The sequence below is a fragment of the Artemia sp. Qi Xiang Cuo genome, chromosome 11 (assembly GCF_049724085.1).
Source record: "Artemia sp. Qi Xiang Cuo chromosome 11, ASM4972408v1, whole genome shotgun sequence".
NCBI classification, from domain to species: Eukaryota; Metazoa; Arthropoda; class Branchiopoda; order Anostraca; family Artemiidae; genus Artemia; species Artemia sp. Qi Xiang Cuo.
In genome coordinates, this window is record NC_142804.1 from 60,604,802 (window position 1) to 60,616,219 (window position 11,418).

The 11,418-nt window shown below is 33.9% G+C and overlaps 1 long non-coding RNA gene across 1 annotated transcript in view; it reads right to left on the reverse strand.

Annotated features, from left to right (window-relative positions):
• The window catches only part of LOC148947202 (uncharacterized), a 108,200-nt gene extending 97,911 nt beyond the window's left edge, over positions 1 to 10,289 (reverse strand). The window contains exon 1 of the long non-coding RNA XR_016142469.1: positions 10,195 to 10,289. This is a non-coding gene — a long non-coding RNA (uncharacterized LOC148947202). The remainder of the gene's footprint in view (positions 1 to 10,194) is intronic.
• Between the last annotated feature and the right edge of the window lie 1,129 nt (positions 10,290 to 11,418).

Below are 11,418 nucleotides of genomic sequence, written 5' to 3' on the forward strand. Positions count from 1 at the left end.
AATTTAGTTTTTGTTTCTTTGCTATTCAACTTACTGTAGGCTAATTGTGTTTAACTATGATATATTGTTTTTTTTTTATTCCTTTTAGTTGTTTCTAGTTTTATTTATAATTTTTCACATTAGGCTAGGAAATACATGCAATGCCTTTACCTGCTACTTGACATATATAAAAAAAATCTATCTATCCATACAAACAGTGATATTGGTTTCCCAAGCAAAGTCACATAAATTAATTTTCGAAAGCCAAACAGAGCACAAAAAGAAAGGAATAAATTCTGGACTTGTCAAGAATGGGCCTATACTCCAGGGTTAGATACCAGGGTTAGATGATGACAAAATATGCTGTTTCAGTAGAACTTTTTTATGCTAAATTCAGAAATTTTCCGCTCTTTCTTATTACTTTACCAATACGGGGTGCTTTTATGTCGCTTATTAATGGTTACCTTTCTTTTTTGCAACTATGTTTGGAACAGCGTTGCCAACGTTTTGAAATAAACTGTACCAGTTCTCCGAATAAAACTGTACCGTAAGAGATTAATTTTTACCATCTTATCAGCAGGTAAAAAAATTGCTGTTACCAGAATAAAATTCTGGATGTAATAAAACTTGGAACAGATATCTGAGTAAAAAAGAGTAAGCAAAACCAATACGTAACGAAAAATTTAATTGTACCGAAAAATGTCCCAATGTACCGCATTCTACCAGGACCTCTAAATTGTACAAAAAACGGTACAATTGTGCCCCGTTCGCAACAGTGGTTTGGAATGATGTTGTTGTTGTTCCATCTGATACCTAGAACTAACGTGGGTCTCATGCGGCTTTCACGCTACGCACATATTTTTTGTTAAGTTACCGTTCGTAAAGTATAACCTTTAAAACAAGTCCTGTCACACTAAGTTGACATGAAAATCTGTAAAACCATCACAATTACCGTCTAAGATTATCACAGTCGTCATAAGCAAAATGTTCAAAAATTAAAAAATCGGAACGAAGATGAAGATTAACCTCTGAACTAGCGGGAAAGACTTCCTAGGAAAAGCTCGTTTTTTTGTTTCTTTTTTCGAAACTTAACATTTGCTTATCCATAAATTGCACTTTGTTGCTGCTATGTTAAGCTACGCCCAGTTTCGCTACTAGCCAAAATGTATGAGGGGAGGGGGGGGTGCAAGAAATTTTACCGACTGGCTGGCTATTTTTACGGACTGTTTTTGTCAATATGATTAGCATAATGTCCGTCTCGAATACAGTGCGTAAAATCACTGCACGAGTTGGTAAAAACGCCGCATTTACCAACCGAGATTTAGATTTCAGTACATATTATGTCACTTTTAATGCTGATTATTTAACCAAATAGAAAGTTGTGGCGCCATCTGTAAAATCACGACAGGAGTCTGTAAAACTGTGTGTTTAGCGATCAAGTTCAAAATTCTGTAGATGACAAGATGAAACGTCAGTATTGTCGTGGTCTTTATTAAACCGAGAAAAGAATTTTAGCGGCGAGTTTTTTTTACCAAGTTACCAAAAACATTGGGGGGCGTCCCTCCTCCACTCATACGTCACAGCCCTGCCTGTACCATAATATGTCATAGACTTACGTAACGTAGAATTCGAAGTAGAGCTCAAGTCTACTTAACACTGACTACGTTACGGACAAAATTTGATCGGTAACACAACACAACGTAACATAAAGTCTTAAATTATGCTAGTGTGAAAAGTTTTACAGAGAAGTGAGAAAGTCTCATAACACATTGAAACACATCCAATATAAGGGTGTTGACCTTGTGTCTTGTCTTACGTTACTACCAAAGTGAAAAATTGCCTGAAACTGTTACGTGTTTCTGGCAGGAGAGAAGGGAGAGGAAGGAGAGAGGGGCTATAACATTATTTGCCGAATTGTAAAAATATCTAACTTCCAATACTGGATTTATCATCACCATAAATATAGACCATTTTTTATTTTTCAAATCTCCAAAAGTATCTTATATTTAGTTGTTATGTGAAGTTAAGCTGCAGGATTTATGGTCTTTTCTCCTTAATTTCCTATTTAAAGGCAGCAAATCAAATCATAACAAGTTAAAGCAAACCCTTTTCATGGCCAATTTATTGTAGGCTATCCTCCCTTTCCAGATTATCACCCTTCTAAAGTACCTGGAGAAAATCTTTATGTAGGACAAAAACACCCATTTTACATAAATCAAATTTTTGTTTTTTAGTCGTTTGACCTATTGCAATGGGATTTAAGCGTACCGTTTCCTTTTTCATTTTCCATATTAAGCTGGGAAATATGTGAATCGGCTTTACCTGCTGGCTGGTAGGCTATTCATTAGAAATTTTTGACTATGTGTCTATCTATCCACACAAATAGTCATATTGGTTTCTCAAGAGGCTTCACATAAATAACTTTTCAAAAGGCACTTTATAGCAACTAAAGACAATAATAAATTCTGGACTTGTCAAGAATAGGTCTATGGCTTAGGCCAAGCTAATTAGACTGGGAACATTCTGAAGCTTTTTGGCTCATGAAATACTAGAATAAAATATGTGATTTCGATAGAACTTTTCACGAGGAATTCAAAAAACGTAATCAGGAATAATCCATGGGGTTTCTGAAAAAGTTTTGAGTTCTTTTGCGAAATGCTAGTACTATGAAATTTCCTGAAAATTTTAACATTATAGCCTAGGGGAGTTTCTTATACAATTTTACAAAATGAATTCAAAATATAACCATATTTATTTTATCAACACAAATTTTTGCAATTATTCTAAGTAAAGACATCAAGATATATTTTTTTATATCTTTTACATATTTTTCTTTATATTTTTTTATATCGCATTTCGGCCGTACAAATTCGAACACTAGCAGCCTATTGATTCTCAAAGACAACTACACCGGTGCTGGTGCTTAAGGTGTATGGTGCTTAAGGTGTTTGGTACTTAAAGTGTGTTTTTAAGGTGTGCTTAAGGTGTGTTTTTGACTTAGTCTTTGCTGAATTTTCATCCACGTTTCAGTCTTTTAATTTGGTGCCTACTACAACCAAAACCGCATATATATAACTGCATAATTGTATAACTGCATGAGGTCACTGAAAATTGAAAATTCAATGATCATTAATTGAAAATTGAATCATCATTAATTGAAAATCGAAAATTGAATATGTCATTGAAAATTGAAAATTCAACCATCATTAATTGAAAATTAAAAACTGGGTATATCATTGAAAATTGAATTCCTATTTTTCCTATTTTTTAAAACATGTATGGCTGTTAATGTTTCCACTTGGCAAAATCAAACAATCAGAATTCATTTTCACTTTTCTTGGTACTTAAAGTTTTTTCTTTATTTCAAGCACCAAAAGATTCAACAAAAAACTTAAATCATAACCAGCAAACTGTGAATATCTAATTTCATTTTTACAAACTCTTATTACATTTTTAAATTTAGCTAAGAGTAAATGTCGTATCCGGAGGGGGGTTACTTGGTTTGAGTACCCCCCAGTTTTTTTCTGACTTGCAAAACGCAACAACAATGAATATAAATTTTGCACCCCCCCCCCTCCGAAAAAATTCTGGATACGCCCTTGCAAAGAGGATTGTCATAAAAAAATATCCTGGACATCAAATTCAATTTTCAGTTGTAAATTAAATATATATTTTTGAAAAATCCTTAAATTTAAAATAGAAACCATAAATTTAAGATGTGAAAAACCTTAGTCACAAAAAAAAAAATTAAGATTGAAAAATATGGCTCAAGATTAAAAGTAAGATTAAAAGTTTTTTAAGATTAAAAAGTAGTTTGTTCTGATAGCCATTTCATGATAAATTCGAAAATACGTCATAAATTTGTCGCCAACCACGGTTTTTCAAAATCTTTCTTTTCTTCCTATTTGATTATCTTGAGACGCTAATGCACAGTCTCCATGCAAATCCAGGCCCTACGGCAGCTGAAATCGAACCAGGTGTGGCGCATTACCAACCAGAGATCGATCCTACCGTGCTAACACAGGGTTATTGTATATAATGATCGGTTCAAGTTTTTTTTTCTATCCGAAACAGTCAAAATTTGAACTCATTTTAAAAAAGAAAATATGTGGTGCAAAAACCTGATTATATGTTTTGAATTTCGGAAACAAATCTGCTTCCTAAGGATTAAAATTATTTACTTCAAAGGGTCAAAAGGCCCAAATTCCATGAAATAAAGAAAACCTTTAGATTAACGATACATCCAGGTTGCTAATTCGAATCTGTGCTATTCCGATTAGGTCTTAGCATCACCCCGTTGAATGCTTAAATTTCTTTTCGGTAAAACACTCAAACTTCTTTAAATTGTTCCGGGATTCATTTTGCAAATACTTATAAACTTTTCAAAATGGATTTTGGCTGCTACATATAATTATCTTCTTTGCTGTCACATCCATTTGACTATTGGTGTCCATGTTAGTTTTGAAAATCTCGCGCGAAGGCACTGTTTTTGTATCACTATCGTTTGCCCACAAAGCTGCTAAAATTAGTGCCGACAAAAATTACCTTTATTCAGCCCTTTAAATATATTTCTGTTTTAGTATTTTTATTCGTGTACCATTTGCATTGCAAATGTACATAGGTGTTAACCCATTAACTAGACATAGATGACAAACGTCCCTTCCCTCAACAGAAGCTTAGGGGGTTAATTTCGTCTTTTATTGCGCCAAATCATTTCGAGCAGTCACTAAACTCATCAAAATTTGATCTTTGATTTAAAGTAATATTCATTTACGACAATTTTCGGCTAAAAACAATGTAGGCGTTCGACGCCAAGGTGACGCTAAAATCGACTTGGAATATGGCTAATTCAGCATGAAAACATTTCAAAATTGATTTTGGCTGCTACATATAATTATCTTCATTTGCTGTCACATCTAAACATTTGATGTTTAATTTAAAGCAATATTCTTTTACGACAATTTTCAGTTAAAAATAATGTAGGCGTTCGATGCCAAGGTGACGCTAAAATCGACCTGGAATATGGCTAATTCAGCATGAAAATTTGCATCAGAGGCACAAAGAAACTTCCTAAGCCAAAAACTATATTTCCCACAATCTGACAAGATAAACATCCAATTGTTAACCTTACAGTCGTTTTCCATATTGGGAAAATTAAAATTCAAAAACGTCTGGAAGTTATTTTTTTCGTAGAAGGTAATGAGTAAAGCTTTGAATGGATTCGGGTGGAGGAATATGTGCAGCAGGATTGGCTTCAGGTGCCTTAGTGCTGCTGTGAATTGTTAGTATAGTAGTAGCAGTAGCAGTGGGGATTCATCAAGATTTACATTCATCTTATTGCATCAAGTTTTCTCCAATCAACCAATGCCAAATAAGTGGTCGATATTTCTTAGTTTAAATTTTTATTTTTTCTCAATGTTTTAATTTATAATATAACTATAAAATACAATACCAAATAATCATTTATTTATCTAAACTAGAAAGGTTTAAAAAATGTTCACCAACCAATTTATATTAAGCTCTCAAAAATACAGGAAGACAAAGAGAAAAAATTTGTCATTTATTAATTTAAACATATTTTGTATTATTAACTAGGTTAAATTATTTAAAAATGATTAAATTAGATTAAAAATTAACGAAAATCAAGCTAAACGTGTTTTTGAAATGAGACGTGAATTAAAAGTATCTTTGATTAAAAACAATTAGTCAGCTTTAATTTTACAGGAGTTTATAGAATGCGGTTTCATAAATTATGTAATTCAAATTTAGAGTTTAAGAGCATTAAAACAGCATAATTGACCGTTCTTATTTCGAAAGTAACTTTAAATATATCTTAAATTAAAATGAAACTCTTTAAAACTCGAGTAAAAAATCATTGATTCGTCTAGAACTGAAAGAAACATGAGGACAAAAAGATTTTTATTGGCTTTAGAAAATGGAGGGAGAGGAAGAATTTTTCGTATGGAAGGGGGGAGGCAGAGGGGGACAGCTGCCCCCCTAGAACTTCAAATTTACCCTAGATATGGCTGAAAATGCAGATAGTTGAAAAAGCAGATGGTTGAAAAAGCAGTTGAAAAAAGGTAGATGGCTAAAAAAGCAGTTGATAAAAGGTAGATGGTTGAAAAAGCTGGAAATAAACAGCTGGAATGATGGAATAAAAGTCAAACAAAAAGCAATTATCCATGATGTCTTGGCAATATTAAGCTCCAATCCAAAAAGATTGATTAATGCTGAAACTTATCTGGTGATTTATGATTTTTAGTGATTAGTTATTAATAACGATTTCTTGGGTAATATAGAACTTGCTGGAAATGTAAGATTTTGTGAACTGCCAATATAACTTTAGCCACCCTCTCTTCATCACAGAATTGGTTACCCCCCCCCCTGGAGAAGAAGCTACGTACGCCCATGAGTGTAGGCTCGTAAAATTCAATTTGTCAGGAGTTCAAAGTAAAATTTTTGTTTCATGGAGATATATTTGAGATCTTGACTTTAAAGGAGATTAATGGTGGCGAAATTATGAAGTGACAAAATTTCATATGACGGAAGGGTGACAAAATTCATACCCCCTTTGAATAACTAGAAAAAAAAATCTAACGCAAATTTTTCTTTGTTAAAGCAGTGGATGAAATGAACTAGGACTAGATTGAAACGTCATATCACGCTTTATCGTTATAAATTAAAAAAATGAGTTTTTTCAACTGATAGTAAGGAGCAATATTAAAACTTGAAACGAACAGAAATTATTACGCATATGAAAGGGATTGCCCCCCCCTTAACACCTCGCTCTTTACGCTAAAGTTTTTTAAGTACTTCTGAAAAAGTTTCCTATTGTTCTAATTAAACGACCCTTGTGTTTCAGGAGTCGTTATAAAAGAATTTGGGCAAAGTTCAAACTTTAGTGTAGAGAGTGTGGTGTTGAGGAGGGGACAACCCTCTCCATACATGTAATAATTTCTGTCCGTTTTAACTTTTTAATGTTGCTCCTTACTTTCAAGTGAAAAACTTGTTTTTAAAAAATTTAATTTCTGATCGTTTTAAGTAATGGCAGGAAATCTGGCTCCACCTCCACGGATATATCTCCCTCCCCACGGAAATATCCTCTAGAAAATTCAACCCCGGTGAAAATTTACCCCGGAAAATTACCCTTAACAGCTCCACGCGTAAAATCGAGGCGGAAAAGAGAAAGCAAGACATCTAAAAAGAATTTTTTATAGGAATTCTGTTAAATTCCCCCAGTGTATAATTTCCCCTGACAAGTTCACATCCTGGAAACTTCCCTCCCCAAAGAAAATTCTCCCGTTGAAAAACCCCCAGCAAAAAATTGCCCCCCCCCACTCGAAAATGTATTCATTCTTCACAATAACAAATAGTATGTGTATAAAATGGGCAAACTTTTTGACTTAAAGACCTTTCCCCTGGGCCTGTGGGGGGAGAGGGGGTCATGTTATATCCAAAGGCGTACTTATTGGACCTTTCAACTATGATGGTCAAAATAGCTATCTCAAAAATTTGTATCCGACGACTTTGGGAAAAAGGGGGTGGGGAAGGGGGCCAGGTTGCACTCCAATCTTTTTGGTCACTTAAAAAGAGCAAAAAATACAAAATTTTATACTTTTGCAGATAAGAGCTTGAAACCACCGGAAAAGGGTTTTCGGATATGCTAAATCTGATGGTGTGATCTTCATTAAGATTCTAATACTTTTAGAGGGTGTTTCCCCCTTTTTTGAAAATCAGGCAAATTTTCACTGGCTTTTAGTTTTCGATGGGTAACACCAAACTTAATGAAACTTATACATTTGACATCAGGATAATAAACGAATTCTTTCGGTTTATCTATTGATATCAAGATTCTGTTTTTATGAGTGTTGGTTACTATTGCGCCGGATCGCTCCATATATATATATATGGATCGCTCCTTATAGTTCGTTACCACGAACTGTTTGATAAATATCAAATTAAAGTAGAACTTAAATGTAAAAATAAGTAAGTCAAAATAATTAGTCATTGTTCAGAATACCACACATAGCAAAAGATGTACCAAAAAATATGGTTTTCTTTCTCATTAGGCTAAATCCTTCCACACTAGCATAACCTAAGACTGCGCTCTACGCAGAGTCGCCCCCCGGTGAGAAATAAATCACTAAATTTTAGAGATTTTTGGTTGGTTTAGTGGTTTTTTTTTCAATAATCTAGTGATTCATGTACTTATTTAGTGATTTTTTTTTGTTTATGCAAGAGTGATATATCACTAGGGGTGGCAGCTCTGGCTCTACGTTATGTAATCTTGCGGAGCAAATGTTGTCCGCAAAGTAGGCAGTGCCAATTAGATTCGAGCTCCAAAGATAATTTTAAATTACCTCAGCTTATATTACGTTATGGAAAAGCAAAGATAGTAGCAAGAAAATAGAATTTCTGCATGAGTAACCTTATTAATAAATATTGAAAATGGATTAATGAACCTGTCCTAGAAAACCTTACACGTTTGATCAGAGCTTGAATCTTCTTTTCCATTTCACATTCTGAATTTTGAACAGTATATATATATATATATATACACACACACACACACACACACACATATATATATATATATATATATATATATATATATATATATATATATATATATATATATATATATATATATATATATATATATATATATATATATATATATATGCATATATATCATATATATATATATATATATATATATATATAGCCTCTGTACGTTACACATTCAGGTTCAGGATAAAATTCTGATTCAAAAGGTATGTCAATTTCTTGTGTATCATGGGACCATCAAGGAGGGGGGAGGGTTGTTTTGCCAGAAAATCGACCTTGATATTTTGAAAAGAATATGAAATAGGGAATCTAATGGTATTATTTATATTTTATTAGCATCTTTTCTTCAGAACTTTTCAGAATTAGTTTTCATCACTTTCTCAAAAAGTCTACGTTCAGGAAACCTATATTTTAATCAAAATATTTGGTCTGAGATTAGGCAAGGTGTTAGTACTGGGGGTCGAACGCTCATTACATTTTGGTTTTCGACCCCATGCTACCTTTGGGCTGAGTTCCTCTAGAGGGCAGAAACGGGTATAAGCCTAGATTAGGGGCTATTGAGAAGGAAACATGCTAAGAAAACAATGCTTACTTCATAATATGCAGAATTATTGAAGTTAACACATTTTGACTGCAGCTCTACTATACTTTACCCCCCTCCCCCAATATGCAAATATATAGGCCAAATTATATATTTCCTATGCATTCATGCATTTCGCTATGCCACGCAGTCGAAAGGAGACCGATCCTATTGTTTCAACTCGTGCATCTGTAAATTGAATGAACTGCGGCGAAATAAAAAAAAAGGACAAATACATGGAAAATATATAATTTGGACTATATATTTGAACATTAGGGGATTGGAGGTAAAGTATAGTGGATCAGCCGTTAAAATATGTTAACTACAATTATTCTGCACTTTATGAAGCAAGAATTGTTGTTTTTAACATATATCCTTCTCAATAGCCGCTAATCTAGGTTTATACCCAGAGCAACGTTATTAGTTACCAGTGCGTTATTTTAGAAGAACATATTTTAAAATGAACTGACGAAAACCCTTGACCAACTATTCACCAAGAGATACTTGCATGTTCATTATTTCCACTGGTTGAAACACTAATTAGAAAGGTGGAGGGTAGGCCTACTTGTGTATTATCCAGAACAGATTCAAGAAACGAAGTGAGGTAAATCATAATAAAATATACAAAAATATGAGGAAAATATAAGACTTTAGTAGCAAAAATAGGAAACTACAACAAAGAATTATGGAAAGCAGAACGCATTATATTAAATACAGAACCTAACATAACCTAACCACCTCTATATATTAAATATTTAATTAAAATATACCTAAACCATAGTTTTTCTGACACTAAGCTAATTATAACCGATTGCAGACAGAAACACCGTTTTTTTTTCAGATCTAACAGAGTAAACTTCTTGAGCGTTTTCTGGATAATACACAAGTCCCATGCGGGGTATGTCTTCAATCTCATCTGTAACGAGTTCCACACGCAATTCCTAGTTTTATAAAAAATAAAATTCCAAATAGCCATCAAATCAACCTTATTTCAGTTTTTCATTCCGCGAATCTAAGTAAGAAACATCCCCTTATTTCAAACTCTCAGAAAAATACAAGTTACTTACTAAATTTCTGACAATACTATACTAATCCCTTAGAATAATGCGTATTCCATTGTTCACATCGATGTTGGAACGTTAGACTGATAGCAATTCAAAAGATATAAACAGACGAAGGTTTCTCTCTAGGATAAAGATCGAGGCACATGCGTTTTTGAAAACCAGTTGCGCGCCAAAAGGGCCGTTTTTCTGGCGTTTTATTTCCAGTTTTCCCACTATAAAGAGTCGTAGAACTTGGGTATTGTTAGTGACGCAGTTTGGTTGTAGGACTCATCAATTCAGTGACGCAAATTTTAACACCTTCATGACCACATTGTTTTTCCTGCAACATAACGAGCTGCACCTTCTGAGGCTGATCTGCGAGAGATGGGACCTGGTTTTTAGCTTAACTTGAGTTAAATTATGAGACATTGTTATTGTTGTTTTTTTATCCAGACTTAAAGTAATTCCTTGGAAATAACCAGGATTTTCTGGGGCATTTGGAAGGGGCGGGGATTTTCCCCTTTTAAATTTTGCTTTCCCCTCCCCCTAGATTTTGAAAATATCTTGCTCGGTAATTTCATTAAAATTTGTTTTTAGTATTTTCATTGAAAAATTACAAAAAATACGTAATCTAAATCAGAATGTATCGCAAATGGTTGGGAGGGAGGCGACACCCTTTTTAAATTTGCTCAGAAACAAGATGAACCCTTTATGTCTTTCTAAGATGCTGCTGTTACTATAAACTCGACACAATGTTAAGCCGTCTGAGACCGAGACACTTTCGAACACTCCTTCATAAAAGAACGCCCACGGCAAAAAAATTCAGGGGTAGATTCCGACCCTCTTCTGTTTTTGGTACACCAAAAATATGGAAAGAGTACAAAATTCAATAATATTTGGAAAAGAACATATTCTGTAAGAAATTATTTACAAGTTATTTTGTCCCTACCCAACACTTTTAAAAATTCAGCTCTGACCAATCCCAAAGGAACGTCCAAAGGTTGTAAGGCATATTTTAAATGCTTCTGTAAGACGTTTTATGTATACGGCAGTGTTTCTCAAAGTTTACGAGAAGAGATTGGTGGGAGTAAGTCCGATTACGCGTTGCACCGGAGCTTGGTGTGGATTTACACCGGCACCGTGCAAGGAACTGGCTATTGAACGTGGAGCGTCATCTCAAATTAACCACCAGAGAAACAAATTACGGTGATCTGTCATCTCAGCACAAACAATTTCATCCTTCTTATG